An 18488-nucleotide genomic window follows, 5' to 3' on the forward strand; every position below is an offset into this window, starting at 1 on the left:
CCAGAAACTGGGACACAGTCTGAGAAGGATTTATTTTATTTTAGGATTTCTCACTTGTTGTTATATGAAGTGATTCATGAACACTGAAAAACCACATTTAAGTTATATATTTAATGAATCACCATTATTAAAATAAACTTACATGAAAGTGGTTCAAGATATGACTATCACAAATATGTAAAGTAAACATCAAAGAATAATTTTATGGCATAAAAATTCCGGTGGAAATATATTAAACTTTCTTCAAGAAATCTTAAACTTCAAAAAGAAAAGACTAATAAGCCCCATTCTTCTATTTCAGCTAAGTACTGCATTTCCCAAGCCTCACACATAAAAAAATTTCCCATCCAGCCACCTCTATGGAATCATATCCTCCCAACCTTGACACCCTCTAACCCACAGTTTAGAAAACTGAAACTCATACAGTAACATAACCCTTCACCTTTAAATAATGTAGCGTTCTAGTATCTTAATACCCAGTTAGCTCATGAAACAGCTCCATACAAGACAGACTCATAAAAATCTGATTCCAGATGGACAGAGGTATTGTTGAAAGCCTCCTGGTGTACACAAAAATCATCCCAGAGCTCCAATGTGGCCTTGAGTACATCTGCAAAGAGCACCTGCAGAAAGCGCCCTGACCTGGCAGTGGTGCCAGACCTGAGCTCTAATCTTGTTGTTGTTGCTGTTATGTGCCATCAAGTCACTTCCAACTCATAGCAATCCTATAGGACAGAGTAGAACTGCCCCATAGGGTTTCCAAGTTGCAGCTGGTGGATTTCAACTACCGATCTTTTAGTTAGCAGCTGAGCTCTTAACCACTGCGCCACCAGGGCTCCTTAATCTTGCTCTCCACTAATAATATCCACATCTTAACTCATTTATGGTTTAATGTTTATAAAGTGTGTTCATAGCCTTTGTCATTTAATCTTCAGGATAACTGTAGGTAAGCTGAGGCTTGGGGAAAGATATAACTCACCCAAAGTAATAGTAGTAGACTCAAGGCTCAAACGCCATTATTCTAAATCTAAGTCCAGCAGTCTTCTTTCCTGAACTAGCCTGCTCTAGCTAGTACTGCCTCTGCAGTCAGACCAAAGTGGGTTCAAATCCCAGCTGTGCCAATGTCTTGGTTAAGTGACTTAATAAGCTTCAGACACTTTACTTGTAGGCAATAATAGTATATCCCTCACAGGACTGTTGAAAGGATTAAATTACTCAACATATAATTGCTGTCATCATTTCCATCAAATGCAATGCCCACAATTTGGAAAATGTCTAATAAATTACAAAATTAAAGGTACCTCTGATTATTTATTTAGATAGACTGTACCTAGAGGACAAAAATTATATCTTTCCTCAAAAGATATACTGAATAAAATAAAATTTGCTCTCAAAGAAGCTAGAGTTTAAAAAAAAAAAAAAAATACTGTCGTGTTGCTGAAAGAGAATTGGGCCACTGGACCATATTTGTTCAAACAGCTTGAAAGAGGCAGCTGAAAAAGGACCGTCCTCTTTGGGATCAGTCAACTGTACATTCACTCCATTTTCCCCCCTCAGGTTGAGAAATTTGAGGCTGAAGGGGACTTTAGAGGTCATCCAACCCTACCTCTAGAAACCCAGTAAAAGATCCCTTATTCAATATCCCCCATGAGATGGGCCATTGTGTCTCTACTTATACTTCCAGTGGTCGCGAACTTGACACTTTCTGAGGCTGCTCACACCACTGCTGAACAGCTCTAACCATAACATATTTCTTGGTTACAGGGGCCAAAATCTGCTTCCCCATTACTTCTACCCACTCTAGTCGTAGTTCCCCTGAAATAGTCCCAAGAAATTCTTACTATTCTGTCAATATGACAGCCTTCAAATATTTGAACCAACAAGCTTTTTTCAAAAACCACTTAACAACCAGATCCCACTCTACCTCCAGCTCTACCTTAGACCATTCATATCTGACCTTCGTAACCCTTCCACCTATCGCATGGTTGCTGAGTACCACCTTCCCTTGGTTGCTCACCAATCTGAATAATGCCCATCTTAAAATCTGGCATTTGAGGCATTATCCAGTTACAAATGCAACCCAAGGTTACGTGAACTTTCTTAACAGCTCCGCCACACAAGTGGCTCCTGCTGAGCATGCAGTCAACAAAAACTCCAGATTTTATTTCAAAAATGCTGTCAAGCTGAGTCTTTCTATCCCCTTCCTTGGGTAACTCTAAATGCTTGGATTTTAGATTTATTACAGTTCAATTTCACCTTGTTGGTTTGTGTCTATCTTCCAACCTGTTAAAAGATTGTTTTGAATTTTGACTTTGTCATCTATGTCATCTGCAAATCTAATAAGCACTCCCTTTTGTGTCATTATATAAATCATTGACAAAAATGTTAGACTTGGAACACGGTGTGTTTAGGAATGAACTCACTGGCTTTCACAGTACAGCCACTTTCAGGCTAGAACACAGGAATCATTCTTGTGTTAGTAAGTTTAGAACAGGAAATTGATCTTTCCAAAGTAAAATGGTTTGGGGCAAAATTTCATTAGAAGACATTTCACTGTGTCCAAGTAATTATTTCATCTTTCATCATTTATTCAGGATGAATCACAACTAATTTAATTTAACTGCACAAAATACAACTGCAGGAAGCAAGGGAAGAGGTCACAGAAGAGTACCCAGTACGGCAAAGTTGCTTTCAGGCATGCTGGTTACACAAGCCAATGAACATATATTAAGACAAAGCGCATTTCATAGCTGATAAATTCCCAAAACACACCTTCATGACAAGCTTTTACCACAATCCTCACCCACAATCAGAATCACAGTTCATATTCATTACCAACACATTTCAGTAAGATACTTTATTTCTTAAAAATAAAATAAAAAAGGGAAAATACCAGAATTGAAACTCCAAACGTTTTAACAGTCCATGATAAAACTGAAGATTGTCCAGGTCTTCCGGCAAATCTGCTAAAAGAAGAAAAGTAAACGTTAATTCGGGCATAAGGACATCCCTTCAACGCAGCAACCATCTACGGATCTCCACAACAACTCAATACAAACAGCTTCAAGCAGTTTATTAGTATATCACTGATTGGGTGATACAGTAACTTAGACCACTGAAGGGTGTTTATGAACTCAGATTGCAGGACAAGAAATGTAAGTCCCAAGGAAAGTGTCTAAAGAAATAAACTTCTCTCTTCCCTAATGCCAGACCTTTCTGCCAATTTTTAAAAATCAGGTTTGTGACAGAGTCCTAAAAAAGGCTTCCATCATGAAAAAAAAAAAAAAAAATCCCACTATTACTCTACTATCCAGGAGGCAGGTGTAAGAAAAGAGTCAAAAGTTGTTTTAAGGTCAGCACTACCTTTCCTGGGTAGTAGTCACTATTCATCCCAAAGGTTTCCTGGCACCTAAGTGCTGATTGGACTATCAAGATATAGTCAATAACCTCACTTAAAAGGTGGGTGTACCAGTTTCTACCATAGTAAGTGTGTGTTTTCCCGGGCAACATATTAGGACAGTAGTGATCATTTTTACTTCAAAGGCAAAAAATAAATTTAAAAGTGACAACTGCGAATAGCCACATTTTGATCTCAAACAAAACAACTAAGCAACCTTACAGGCTCCCTCTCCCTTCCCCCGGCCATAGACACACACCCCACTCCTCAATTTAATCTCAAAATTAGCTCTCATCTGACACCAACCAACAGAGTTAATTAGGCAGAAGCAGATGTAACTCAGCAGCTCTTTGCAACAAGCAGAATCACAGTGTTTTAAAAAAAACAGAAAGTACAGCTAGGACAGGAACAAAATCAGAAGTCTCTTATCTGTAGCCAATTCTCCACTAAACACACAGATATTATCCACTTTGTATATTATCCACTGCAAATTTTTTAATCTTGGGCTGGGTGGTTTCTGACATCCCACTGGCCCCAGTGTAAACTGGTATAAACTAATAGATTGAAAACCAATTATTTTAGTCTAAGCAGTATCTAAATAGAAAGACCAATCCACAAGAAAAAAATGCATCATTCATTCAAAAGCCAAATAGAAATGCTTTTCTCCCCCAGATTCAGAATTATCCACATCATTCTCTTTTTGAGAGCGCTGAGATTTATTTCACATGTAGTAAGACAGACTATCACAAGTTAAAATGCTAAAATAGTTCACTTCTTTTTTTTTTTGCATAAAAACTTGAAAGTTGGACCAAAAGGCTATTAAAAAAAGAGAATCATTCTAAATTAATTCAGGGACTCATGCTAAATCATGCTATTTTCTAAAGATTTGAATCATTTTATTTTTAGACTACAAAATAATATTGGTAAATTACATGGTTGTATTACACAGTCTTATAATAAAACACTATTTACATCATTCATTACAAAGTATTCTAAACAGATCTAGGGAAATGCTTAGTCCAACACAGAACTTTAGGCTTCATTAGTATTATATAAATATCAACACTATTCAGAAATATTCATGTCAGCATGAGAAGAGTCAAAATATCCCAGATAATAAATATTACGTGAAGCCTTCTCCAAGCTTTTACTAAAGCTATGTGTGGTTTCAAAATCAATGTCATAACACTGGAGTCATGAGATCATGGATGAGCTAAAAATAGTGTTAGGAAAATAAAGATTAATAATAGAGTTTACTCTTTGGTCATCCTGAGTTTTACTTACCAACAGTTATTTTTAGCTCTTACTCTTAGAAGTGCCTGGATTTTCTGAAAGCCCACTGTAAAGCTGCACAAAACAACTAAGCAACTGGACAGCCTTCCTCTCCCCTCTGTTAGGGTTTAGGGATGCACAAACCTTAACAGTGCCTTCCCAAAAAGAACATCAGCAGCTTATGGGAAGGGACTCTGACTTTTTCTTTTATAAGCCCCCAGCACAGACACTGGCAGTGCTCAAAATAGCACCCTCAGTTAACAAATATCTGTTGTCTGACAACATCAAACATCATCCATATGGTGATATTTGTTAACTTTCAACTCCTGGATGCATCTACTTCCCCTAAAATCAATGCTTGAGGCCCAAAACATGTGAACTGGGAGTTGAGGTTATAAATACTAATCAAAGAACAGCCAACAAATATTTAGCGAGACGATGTTCTGTGCACACAGCCCTGTAGTAGGTGCTTGTGGGGAATACAAAACAAGTGTGAGCACCAATTTTCCTACTAAGTTGGAGAGACAGAACACATAAGAAGCAATTAAGAAATAACAAAGCACTAATTTATGGTAAAACTAACTACCACTTTCTGTCAATTCATCTCATCGAGGGTCTTCCTCATTTTCGCTGACCCTCTACCAAACATTATGCCCTTTTCTAGTGACTGCAAACATATCAACAATCATGAAAATGGCACAGGACCGGGCAATGTTTTGTTGTTTTACAAAAGGTCGCCAAGAGTTGGAGTCAACTCCATGGCAACCAACAACAACAAACCATTTTCTGACACCTACTATGGGTCAGGTACTTTCTACAGACTGTCAGAAAACTGTAAAGCAACCCCATAAGGTAGCACTGTTGCCCCATTTTACAACAGGAAAACCGGCTCGACGTGGCCAGGCCTCAGAGACCTAGCGCGAAGGATTCCAACTCAGATGCCAGAGCCCAGGCTCTTTCCTCCCCCTCCAGTCGCTTTCAATCCTTTGTGATAAAGTCCCTCAGGGACCACCTGCTGCTGCCCCTTGTGGGCTACACTCTAAGGCTGTCCTAACCCCTTGCACCACTTTAACTGTTTTACATATTGGGCTTCCCCATAAAATTCACTTCAAAGCAAGGGTTCCTCTGATTACAGAAAAGCCATCTGAAAACTGTGCATTATACCTTGCTGAAACCACATGAACTGCAGAAGCACAGAACACCCCTAGGATGGATGAGACTTATACTGTACCTGGGAAGGCCATGTAGATGTTGGGTAACTGTCCCGTCGCTCTGCCAAATCCCTCATGGCCCGGTGCAAAGGACACCCTCTCAGAACTTCCAAATCTATTTGTCTAACAAAAAACTTCAGCTTTCTTCCTATTTCAGCATTCACTTCTCACTTTCTATTATGTTTATTTATGTACTGACCTCATCTCCCTTACTAGACTATAAAAATATTAGAACAGGATTCATGCTTGATTCATCTTCGTATGTCCCAAATTTCACAGGACCACAACCTGGGTTCAATGTCTATTGGTTAAATGAATATATCAGTCAATGAATGAAGGGAATCTAGGAGAAGGCACAGAAGTTAAGAATGGGCGTCAAACAAAAGGGACAGCGAGTCCTCGTGCTTGCCTCTAAAAAGTATGTGTGGAAAAGGGATACAAAATAAATTCGACACAGCAAAAGCCGGGCTGAGGAGTGTGAACATGACAGATAAAGTAACAGGAAGCCACTGCAGGAGTAGGTGACACAATGTAAGTGGATAGAGGATAGTGGAGTGCAAACACACACACATAATTTTGTTGAAAGTTTTAATCGTTCTGGCAATAGTATCTAATCAGTATGTGCTGGAAGGGTGTTTGAGGGAGTAAACAGAAGCAACCAGCATTTCATCTCTCCACAGCTCAATCTTGTTCAATTTAGGAGTTAACTCAGCAGCGAACCTGGAGTAGGCACTCACTGAATGTTAGTTTGGATATTTAATTCCTCATCTTTTTAGAGTAATACTAAGTTCTTTCTCACTACTCATTAACATAGAGAGTTTTCAATTCATAAGCTAATAATGTTTTCCAAGGATTTGTAAGAGGCTAAATCACCATGAAAATTATCATTTCAACTAATACATATTATATTAATTGGAAGTTTAATTTTTCATGTCATGCTTTCCTAGTTGACAATATCCTTGTTATGTCATTAAACTATAATTGTGTAAATCTGCCTGAACAAACAATAACTGAACCATCCATAAACTATTATGGCTTCCATAATCCCTAGCAAAGATTAGTTTCAACATCATCATCATAAATGAGCAGCGACATGTCCCAAAGCTCCTGGTGAAGCCCAGGAATTAGGTTTGCGTAGTCATCCCTGCACTGAAGTGCTCAATAGTTTCACTCTCTAAAATTTAATCACACTGTCAGGAACCTCACAGGAAATCTGATCCCTTGTAAAACAGAGGGTTTTAGACACAAGATGAAAAGTCATTTGAAGTCATGGGGCCTTTGGAGTCAGGGCACACTGATTAATAATGATGATATAACTAAGCACTTTCACTTAGGAAATAATCAACTAAATTTGAAGTATCTTTTCTTGGCATTTAAAAATTTCTATGCAATCCTAGATTTCTGCCTAATCACAAATTAGCTTTAGTCAGTTTTTAACAAAGACTGGGGACAATGTATTAAGAAACAAATCTAACATCTCAACTTCTAAAAGGTTATTTTGAAAATACAGATCGTTTCAGAATTCTGTGTTGGCTTTATTACAAAAAGTCTTCAGACCATATATCCAGATATAGCCTGGAAATAAAATAGGATTCCCCTCTGAGAATCTCAAGAAAAGTACGGACCTATTTAAAAAATGAATACATGTACATATACACATTTGCACACAGTTTCAGGGGTTTACAAAACATCTAAAGCCCATTCAAAGACCCTTTAAGGTCTACTGGTCACTCCAACTCTAAGTACTCTAACATACACAGAAAGGTTGATCATCTTACCACTTTGAAAAGAGTTAGCTACATGTGCTTTAATTAGGACTACGTGTTACATTAAAAGCAAGAAAATTATTCTCATTGGTTTCGGATATTATCAAAGAATAGGCTTCTGAAATCTTATTCGATACATAGGTGTGCCACCCTGGGAAATATATGGAGTTCAGGGGTCAAGTCCCCACTTTGCCAGCTATCTAACCTATGGGATCCTGGACATATTACTCAATCTAAGTCTCAGTTTTCTCATCTGTAACAATGAGAATACACCTGTTTTACAGAAGTATTAAGAATAATTGAGATAACAAATATGCAAAGAGCCAAGGATGATGGCAGGCACAGAGCAGAAATACAATAAAAATACTAGCTCATTAAAGGAAAAAGGGCAGTACAATCAGCTGGAGACCTGTAAAATCTAATTTAACTGAACTTCTAGCTATATGGCCATTTTCTCCAAAGAGACAGGGGAAGTCAACACCTAGCTCTTAGTTATAGTGGTAGACAAGTAAAAATTCAAGACAGAGAATAGAAGAGAAATAAAGCAAAATAAATTTGTAATGACATGGTCAGGGTCAAGAAGAGTGTATTTTACTCATACATCTTCTAAGGTCAATAAAGCTTTTAGAAGCTAATACTGCATAATAGAATATCTTCGTGACCTCAGGGAAGGAAAAGATTCTTAAAGCAAGACACAAAAAGCACTAACTATAAAGAAAGACCAATAAATTGGCTCCATGAAAACTGAGAACTTCTGTTCATTAAAAGACACCATAAAGAGAGTGAAAAGGCAAGCCACAGAATAAAGAAAGCACCGGCAACATACACACATGACAAAGAACATGTGTCCAGAGTAAGTAAAGGACTTGGGGATAGTCATGAAGACACAGCCCGATTTTAAAAAGCGGGTCGGAGGGGGTGAGAGGGACGACTTGAACAAGAGCTTCACAAATGGGAAATTCCAAATGGCCAATAAATATGTGAACAACTGTTCAATCAGGTAAATAAAAAATATTCCAGACTGGCTAAAATCCTAAAAACTAACAAGACTGAGGATTGGAGAGGACAAGAAGCAATGGGAACTCTCATAACACTGGAGGGAGGGAACCTGGTACGAAACTTTGAAAAACAGCTTGACTGGCACCTAGTTAAGTTGAAGAAAAGCACATCCTACGACAAGGGCAACCGCACAACTTATTACCCAAACTCAGACACTTTCGAGAATTAAAGGATTATATAAAGTCTACTGGGATAACAGGCATAAACCAGGATAGTCACCCTGCCTCTGAACCAGCAACTCCATTCCTAGGCATACACATTAGAGAAATTTGCGCACATGTGCACCAGATGACCACGTACAGAAATGCTCATAGCAGCTTTGTTCATAATTGTTCCAAACTGGAAACCACTCAAATATCCAGCAACAGCAGAACAGACGATACAAAATTATGGTATATTCTCTTTCTCGGGTCTACCGGTACACACCTATCAAAAGACTGTGGGAGTCCTATAAAAAGATGCTTATATACACATACCTTTGGAAATGTGGGAGGAGCCCTGGTGGTACACTGATTAAGTGCTCAGCTGCTAACCAAAAGGTCAGCAGTTTGAATACACCAGCCGCCCCACAGGAGAAAGAAGTGGCAGTCTGCTTCCATAAAGATTTACCACCTTTGAAACCCCATGGGGCAGTTCTACTCTGTCCTACAGGGTCGCTATGAGTCGGAAACCCTATGGGGCAGTTCTACTCTGTTCTATAGGGTCACTATGAGTCGGAATCAACTTGACAGCAGCGGGTGGGTGGTGAGTTGGGAATGTAAATAAGGTTATTACAGAGACAAAATACCACTTCATCCTACTTCTCCCAACCATGTTTCATTTACCATTCTGTAAGCAAAGACTGATTACTATAGCTCACACATCCTTACCATCAAAAAACAAGTTCGTTTTCTCTCACTTTATACAAATGCAAGTATGTGTCTGCACATGCAAAACTGAAGGCTATACTGTACAGAACTACTTCAGAAACTGAGAAAGTTGCCTGTTAAGAATGGCATATAGTAGAGCCGGGCCAGTTAAGTCTTCTGGTATGTAAAAATCCATGAGTTTCTAAAGCACAGTGAAACTATTTATCAAACTTCCTCAACCAGCTTCCAACACTCCCCCATACTGCCTCCCATGCCCTGCCTCACATCTGACAGTTTGCACCTGAGCTTCACAAGCAGTGTATGTGTTAAACATAAAATATAATGGCAATGACGTAACATCCACTCTACTCAGAGGCCTGGGTATGGCGAACTGGCAAAACTTGTACTGACCATGTCATTCCCTGGAATCACGATGTCTTAGGATATTCCTCCTTTAATATCAAAATCTTTTTTTTTTTTTTCCCTAACCATCACTTCACCTCCCAACCTTCAACCCTAAGTAGAAGGTCCCAGGTAAGAACCTTACCCTTTTTGAAATACACAAAATTATCCTTTCCTTCTTAAAAACATAAAAGTACTGTCCCAATTCATTTTGATACATGTGTTATAAACTTATGATTAACAAAAGAATGCAGTGCTTTTATTTCAGAGCTATCCCAGAAAATCTAGGATGTAGAAGACACAGAGGCAGTCCTCAAAAACATTCTTCTTTGGAGAACCACAGAACTAGGCCTACCCCAACACAACTAATTCTTAGTTGCTGCTCCCACCTCCATCCATATACGGAAGCGTCTTCATATGCTGTTCACCTTGAATTTCGTGGTACCTCTGCCCCAAACATACTTGGTTCATTGGCTCCCTTTTCCCATTTCCCACAACTGTAATTCTTCATCATTACCCCTTCATAATCCTCGCCTAATACTCTCTTTATCATATCTCAACACCCTCTCTGAGCTGTCGGGTTTAAACTCCTTTACCAAGCATAGGAGGCCATTTGTAATCTAGCCCCTCCCCTGCCGTTGCAGCTTCATCTCCCACCACTCCCCACACTCTGACTATACCAAAGTACTTGTGAATGCAAAAATATCCAATGTCCTTTCCCAAAGTGGTGTACATGCTTCTTCCTGGGACACCGTGCTCCACTTCTGCCCCACCTTCAAGTCTCAGGTTCAAGTATTGCCCAGGAAATCCAGCCTATCAAACAAGCCTGTCTCCCAAACCAACACCCTTCTTTGCCCCATCTTCACTCCAGGCACAGTCCACCAAATCACATTCACCCAGGCCTGTTGCCCATCTTTCTTCACATCTGCTGCCTTTTCCCAACCCCTGAATCCCCAATCCCCACGAGATTTTCTGCAAGTTCTAAATAGCCCCCCTTGCCTTCCTGCACTTTTCTTCATATCTTTTGGAGACTCTCCCTATCACAATCGTCCCATCCTCCCATGTTTGTTTTATGCTCCATATGCTCCAAAGCCAGCAAACCTCCTTTCCATTTCAACGTGCGCATTCCACTAAATGGAAACCCTGGTGGCATAGTAATTAAGAGCTACAGCAGCTAACCTAAAGGTCAGTAGCTTGAATCCACCAGGTGCTCCTTGGAAACCGTATGGGGCAGTTCTACCCTATCCTATAAGGTCGCTATAAGTCAGAATGTACTCCACAGCAATGGGTTTGGTTTTATTCCACCAAAGCAATCCTACCTGCTCCTCACAAGGGTCGATACTTCCCCCACCCATAATCTACTCTGCATTCCTTTCTCAACTTTACATCCACCACACCCAAGTCCATCCTTACTCTGCCCAAGATAACTACAATCTCACCCTTCTGCATCATTTCACCTGCCCTCACATACCCCTCGGTCCCTGTTCCACATCTCCAAAACTGCACCCCTCTCTACTTTCCCTTCAGCACCTGCTTCCACACCTCCAGTTTCCCCTTCCTTTCACCCCTCACCAGTGCTCCCCAAACACTCGCCAGACCCCCATGACTCCTACCAGTTCACTCACACTCAGAAGTCCCCTCCAAGCCCCCGCCTTCCGATTACCCGGACCCCGCCCCCACCCCGATCTCGCCCCGCCCCCTGCGCCCTCGAGCCACGCCCCTTCGCCCTGGAGGGCCCACTGGGGGGCGGAGCCTATTCCTCCTCCCTTTCCCCCGCCCCCTACCGTCACGCTCAGGGGCAGCCTGACCCCGAGCGGCCCCGCGGTGACCCTCGCGCAGAGGCCTGTGGGAGGGGCGTCAGAAGCCCCCGATCCCCCCCCTTCCTGCCCCCTCCCGCCCAGTCTCCTCCCCTTGGGAACGCGCGGGGGGCGGGCGACAGACCTGGCCGCGCGCCACCGCCACCGCGCCTGCCGGGGGGTTGCCGCTGCCTGAGAAAAAAGCCGCGGCTGCCGCCTGGAGGACGTGCCGTCGCCTCCGCCACCGCTGCCGCCGCCGCCAGGGGTAGGAACTAAGCCGCCGCCATTTTGTGTCCCCCTGTTGTTGTCGTTGACATGAATCCGACATGACACTGATTACAGCCCAATGGAGTTTCATTAAACCCGAGCCGCGGCCCCGCCCCGGCGCTGCTCCATTGGACGAGACCGCAGACACCTGAGGCCACCCGTTGGCCTATGGGTCTGTCCGTCACCCACTCACTAACCACTCTGTAGCCCATTGGGGCACGTTCCTGCCGGTCATCTTGCCTCCGTATAGACACACCCCTCGACCCATCATCCCCCTCCGGAACCACCCCGGGGGAGGGTCCACTGCCAGTACCAATCAACAGAGCGCTGGGCCCGCCCCTCCCGGGCACCTATTGGTCCAGCTCTTTTTCTCTCTCCCAGGCACCGCGCCACCTCTGCTTCCACCTACCTGCCCCCTCCGCCGCTAGGAATGGATTGGGTCGACTCGCAGGATAGGCGCTTGGCCTTATTGGCTAGAGACAACGCCAATCAGAGGTCCTTCTCCCTCTCCCCTCCCCCACTCACCTCACTCCCCCTAGCCCGCAGCTAAAGTTTGTGTGAGAGCTGATCGCTGGCGGCGGCCGCAGGATTTAGGGGTGGGCGCGGGCGGGCGCGCGCGGGCGGGCACGCGAAGTTAAAATTCGAGGTTCTCAGTCTCCAGCTCCCGCGGTGGAGCGCGCGGACGGGCGCGCCGCCCGGAGCGTTCCATCCCGCCCCCTCCTCCACCCTCTCTCCCGTCCCGTCCCGGGCGACTACTCGCCCGCCCCCTGGTTCGCATCCTTCCCCCCACACACACCCTTGCCCTGCAAGCCCCAGGCCGGGTGCAGGCAGAACGATGTCGCTGCAGCCTCCTCGCCATCCCATCCCGAGGGGGAGCAAGCCCCTAGCCGCCGGGCGTGCACCCCCCAGCTCCACACTCGCCCGTGTCTGCAAGCACGTGCACCGTTCGCCGCTGCCTCCGGCCACCCGGGTCCCCGGCTAACCTCGCCTGCAGCCGGGCCAATCGCTTGCTGCCCTTTGTTGCTGCAGCCCGGGTCTCCCCGCTGCCTTCCTCAGCCTCCGCCTCGTCCTTTGCCAGCCGCCCGGGTCCGCAGCGCCGCGCTCCCCCCGCCCGGGACCCACCGCCGCCGCCTCCTTCTCCTCCTCCGCCTCCTCCTCCTCCTCGGCTCCGGGCTGCAGCGCACAGAGCCCGAGGCAGCGCCGCCCAGCCCCGCTCCCCCCGCGCCGCCCGCTAGCCCGCCCGGCCCGGCCGGGGGCGCAGCCCGGACCCCGCCCGCCCCAGTCTCCGCCCCGGGGGTACCTGCCTCCGCCCTGGGGGGCTCCGCTTGCCACCCTCGGGGGAGGGCGGGGATGCCGGTGTCCGCGGGAGGATGGGGACGCCTGGGCCGTTTGGGGAGGGGAGTGTCCCCGCCGGGCCTGGGACAGAGGTGCGGTCCTCGCCAGCGCGCCCCCCTCCCGCCGCCGTGGGCCCCAAACTTCGCCCTCTACCCGGGCCTTACGCCCTCGGGTGAGCGCGGCAGTTTGGGGATGGAGGGCGCTTCGAGGGCTGTCTACCCTGACCAGGAGGAAGAGGGAGCAGTGACATTCAGCGACTGCGGACAGGGCACGGCGGCGGCATCCTCGGGTGGGAGTGGGGATGTCAGGCGCGGGCTGGAGGGGGGAGCTGCCCCTCAAGATGCCCCCTCCCGGGCGCCCCGGCCTGCGAGGAGCTGGCGAGCTCCGAGCTGCGTCCTGAGTGCTCTCTTGGGCGTTGCAGCAGATGGTAGAGGTGCTGGGGGGAAGAGGGGAGACGGCTGGGGGGCCCTTCCCCCGTCTCCTCCAGCCAGTGCTCGAAGGAAAGCTGATGGCGAAGTTCGGCTTTCCAGGCTTCCCCTGGGCCCCCCGAGTTCCTGAGGCCCAGATGAGGGAGACTGGGGGCTCCTCTGGCCGCCCAGGCGAGGCCACCCTGACGCTGCCCACATGCCTCCCAGCGCCCTCCGGACTCTGAAGAGATCGTCTCTCGTTCTTCCCTGAGATGGGTGGGAGGCAGGCAGGGGAGACGAAAGAAATTATGAAAGATAAGCTCAAGAAATGGCTCCTACAGAGTTTGAGCACGAAGTTTCCCTTCCCAAGCGCCATTTCTTCAGGAGGAGGAGGAGAACTATGGCTTTAAAAAAGAATAACCAAGTTTCAGGCATGGTGGCCTGGGTGGAAAACCACCTGTTGACTGAAGTCTGCGTCTGAAGTCAGGGCGATCTTGGGCCCTGGTGGGGTGGTGCAGGGTACCAGGGAGAGGAGGCCCCAGGCTCCCTGCCCTGGTTGACTTCTGTATCTGCATGCCACGGACACTTCGCAGCAGCAGCAGCATCTTCAACCCCCCATTAGAAACCACTGTGCAAACTAGGTGGGTACTTTGTTAGAGCAACTTATCTCAGTTCTTATCTCAGACAAACAAACAAAACAAGCAGCCTGGCCCTGTCAGCAAAGGCAGAAGACCGAATACACACTTCACTCTTTAAAAAATGCTCTGCTACTTTGGGGTGTGAGGCCCCCCCCCCCATGTATATGCTTCTTGGCAGCAAGGTGAGAAACGAGCAAAGACAAAGGGCACAGAGATGGATGAAAGGATAGGAGAAGGGGAGCAGAGAGTTGTAACACTACACTCAAAACTGTCACAGTTTCCATTATAAACCCCCTTTTATAGGTGTTTTATTACTTGGTTGTTAGTTTTTAAAAACACAAACCTCTCTAGATTAAATCTTGGCATTCAAAGGCTCAGCCCAGTGAAACAAAACACAGGGAAAGCTCTGGCCATCCGCTTGGCTACTTTTGAGCTACATTACTGATAAAAAAAAACAAATAAGCTGCAGTTTGGGTTTCCTCAGAGTCTCTCCCTACCTCTTCTATTTAGCATCTTCAGTAGCTTGTTCTAGTTCATTTAGATATTTCAAAGAGAGAGACGTTAATAAGGTGCGCTATTTTGTAATGCAGGTGCCTGGGATTTTAGTTTTCTAAGAAGTTACTAAGTAACTTTTAAGAATCCTGGCAAGACTTTTTTGGCCCTCATGTTCTGTTTTTTACCCCCCTGTGGTCTGTCCAGATACATTTTACTTTGTAAGTTACCTGTGACTCCCCCAGACTGCATTTTATCTCAAGGAATAAAAGTAACCAAGTCTTACTTAAAAACAAGTTTTAAAACCCCAAACCTGTATACTCAAACCAAAGTACATTAAGGAAGCAACCAAAGACTATAATAAAAGCCCAAAACTCCGTATTTAAGATGTCTCAGCCAATGAATGGTGGGGGTTTATGAGCATCTAACACTCATCATCACTAATGAGTTATCCACAGAGATTCCCAATTCATCAAGAAGTGGAGACACATTAGAAATAGGTCTTGTTTGCCTAAATTTGTGCTCCTGTAACCCAGAAGCTACGAATGCAGAAGATAAAAATCTCTTTATCCAACTTCTTGATATGGTTTTTGAGGTTCTGTTCTGAATGTGTTGCTTTCCCTTTGATAATTCCTTTCTAGGGTTACTTGTCCTTTGAGAAATCCTGGCTCTTCAGATACGTGGGACTGGGAGGAGAACAAGAGACACAGCCAGAGATACTTACAGCTTACCCCTAAACCTCTCTCTTATCTGTGGTATCTCAGGTCCTCTACTGAGCTAAACAACTCAATTAGCTTAAATTGAAACTCAAGCATGCAAACTTTGCAAGCCCAGTGTGCTGGAGGATTATGAATTGAGAGGTTCATTTGACCCATCCCCCAAAAAACAGTTGCCAACAGTCACCACTAGCCAGAAGAACTACTCACAGTTACAGCCATCTTAGCATGTCCAAGATCACTGGCAGCAGAATGATCCAGAATGAATGTTTAAAACAGGTCCCTTGGTCCAATCCCTGAGATTCAGTGGGTCTCAGACAGGCCCATAAATCTGTATTTTTTAGCACATGCCTTTACTTGATTCCAGCTCATAGCAACCCTAAAGGACAGAGCAGAACTGCCCCATAGCATTTCCAAGAGTGCCTGCTGGATTTAAACTGCTGACCTTTTGGTTAGCAGCAGTATCTCTTAGCCACTACGCCACCTGGGTTTCCACTTGATGCTTAACCCAGTGCTCTCGAGTTGATTTCGACACATAGCGACCCTATAGGACAGAGTAGAGCTGCCCCATAGTTACCAAGGAGCGCCTCGCAGATTCGAACTGCTGACCTTTTGGTTCGCAGCCGTAGCACTTAACCACTACGCCACCAGGGTTTCCACTTGATGCTTAGGATGACTGAATTTGAGAATGACTGATCAAGGCTGAATCCTTTTCCTCCCTAACTGGGAAGATAGCGTTTCTTCTGTGCTAGTTTTAGCTAGGAAGTTATGGTCTCTAGCAATGGGATGATTTTGTGGTCTTTGAAGAGTTCAGAGTAGCAACAGGAGCCTAAGGGAACCAGGAGGGTTTGATCTTTTGAGTCTGTTTTCTTGCTCTGGGACACATCAGACTAACAGTCTGATAAGAGTTACCACACCCATGGAAACACTAAGAGGTCCTTCTGAAGGCAATTTGGGTAAGGAGGCAGCAACCAAGGACCCCAGTGGTAAACCTAGTTGTCCAGGGCCCAGCCTATGCTACGAGTTCTGTCTACGTTCAACTAGTCACTTCAAAGGAGCCTTGGTGGTACAGTGGTTAAGAGCTCAGCTGCTAATCTAAAGTTCAAATCCACCAGGTGCTCCTTGGAAACCCTAAAGGGCGTCCTACTCTGCCCTATAGGTAGCTATGAGTCGGAATCAATTCGATGTCGACCAGTTTGGTTTGGTCAGGTCTGAGTTGGTCTACACTTCTCCTCCAACATGGAATCTTCTCCCTTCATTGACTAGAAGCTATGTCCCCACAAGGTCGCAATGTCTGCTTACTTCAGTAATGGGGGGGAAGGTGTTGATCAGCCAACCGTTAGTTTTAAATTCGCTGGCAAATTTAAGCTATAGCTCATATATGAACAGCCCAAGTTATCTCGAATACCAGTATTCTGCACCCCCACTCCATTCATGTGTCACTGCTTAAAAACCTTTAATGTCTTTTAAATGCATTCTGGATCAATTCCAAGCTCCTTAGTCTACCTCTAAGGCTATACATATTTGCACCCTCTCACATCTCTAGCTTCTCCCAGCCCTCCACCAGCGCGCCCTTACTCCCTACCTTATCTGATGAAGACTTTGAAAAAGGTCTCCTCCAAGTTGCTACTTGGCTGCTACCACTTCTGTGAAGTTTTCCTGGTCTCCTCCTGGACTTTGAGCATACCTTTACTACACAGCCCTGGCACTTATTAAGTGCCCAGTTAATATTTGTTGAATTACTGAATAAATAAAAGCATTTACCACACCCTTGTCATATTTTGCCTGTTTTTCTAATTAGACCATGAGCTTTTCTATTGCATAGACCAGCTTGTTCATCTGTAACTTTCCTAGTGCCTGACACATAAAAAAAAAAAAAGCTACTTTAAAAAAGAAACACCATCCATACCTGTGGTTCTCATTCATAGCTGCACATAAGAATCACCTAAGGGACTTTTGAAATGGCCCAATTCCTAGGTCCCACCTCAGGCCAATTACATAAGAATGTCTGGGGAGGGGGGAGGGGGGAGGGAGAAGGTGGGGCCCATTCATCGGTATTTTTTCAAAGCACCGTGAGCAGTAAGGATGGAGAACCAGCCATTTGCATAAACCAGGAAGATGGCCCAGCATCAAGTGACACATACTAAAAAAAAAAGCCAAACCCATTGCTGTCGAGTAGAACTGCCCCATAGGGTTTCCAAGGAGTGGCTGGTGGATTCGAACTGCTGACCCTTTGGTTAGCAGCTGAGCTCTTAACCACTATGCCACCAGGGCTCCAAAAAAAATCAAAGACAGGAGAGTGGTAAACGATTATAAGTTAAATGCTGCTAACAGAGTTCTCAGGGTGTTTTTGTTACTGTTTTGAGATTCAAAGATAAGATGGCCTTTTACTAGTCATCATAAGACAATCTTTAAAAAGACTCAGTTTTTGGCACCAGAGTCAGGCTATACCGAAGGAAAAAAAATCAGTTGTAGGCCCTAGCAATAAAAGATAATATTTTGGAATGTATAATTTTTTTTTTTTTAATCTTAATACCTCTGTTGTGACTGAAGATTAGGGCAAGATTTTCAGCTGAGGAAACTAGGGCAGTAAAAATGTGACTTACTGGAGAATATATGTTGTAAATCCTAACGTCTATGTCTATGGAAACCGTAGTGGTGTAGTGGTTAAGTGCTACGGCTGCTAACCAAAGGGTGGGCAGTTCAAATCCACCAGGCACTCCTTGGAAACTCTATGGGGCAGTTCTACTCTGTCCTGTAGGGTCGCTAGGAGTCCGAATCGACTCGACGGCACTGGGTTTGGTTTGGTTTATGCCTATGGTTAGGAGCCCTAGTGGTACAGTGGGTAAAGCACTCCGCTGCTAACCAAAAAAAAGATGTGT

At 44.8% G+C, this 18488-nt stretch overlaps 1 protein-coding gene across 10 annotated transcripts in view; it reads right to left on the bottom strand.

Moving 5' to 3' along the window:
• Positions 1-13477, bottom strand: part of KAT6B (lysine acetyltransferase 6B) — a 230105-nt gene extending 216628 nt beyond the window's left edge. For 3 of the 10 annotated variants that reach the window (XM_049855896.1, XM_049855887.1, XM_049855895.1), the window contains exons 1-2: positions 11897-12510; positions 2894-2966 (exon numbers count right to left, since the gene is read on the bottom strand). The gene's annotated coding sequence lies outside the window, so the exon portion shown is untranslated. Of the gene's footprint in view, positions 1-2893; positions 2967-5900; positions 6792-11896; positions 12511-12814; positions 12982-13001; positions 13131-13318 lie in introns of those variants that run through there. The other 7 variants (XM_049855892.1, XM_049855890.1, XM_049855888.1 and 4 more) reach the window with 7 other exon arrangements.
• Positions 13478-18488: the final 5011 nt, after the last annotated feature.

Source organism: Elephas maximus, chromosome 16, assembly GCF_024166365.1.
Source record: "Elephas maximus indicus isolate mEleMax1 chromosome 16, mEleMax1 primary haplotype, whole genome shotgun sequence".
Lineage (NCBI taxonomy): Eukaryota > Metazoa > Chordata > Mammalia > Proboscidea > Elephantidae > Elephas > Elephas maximus.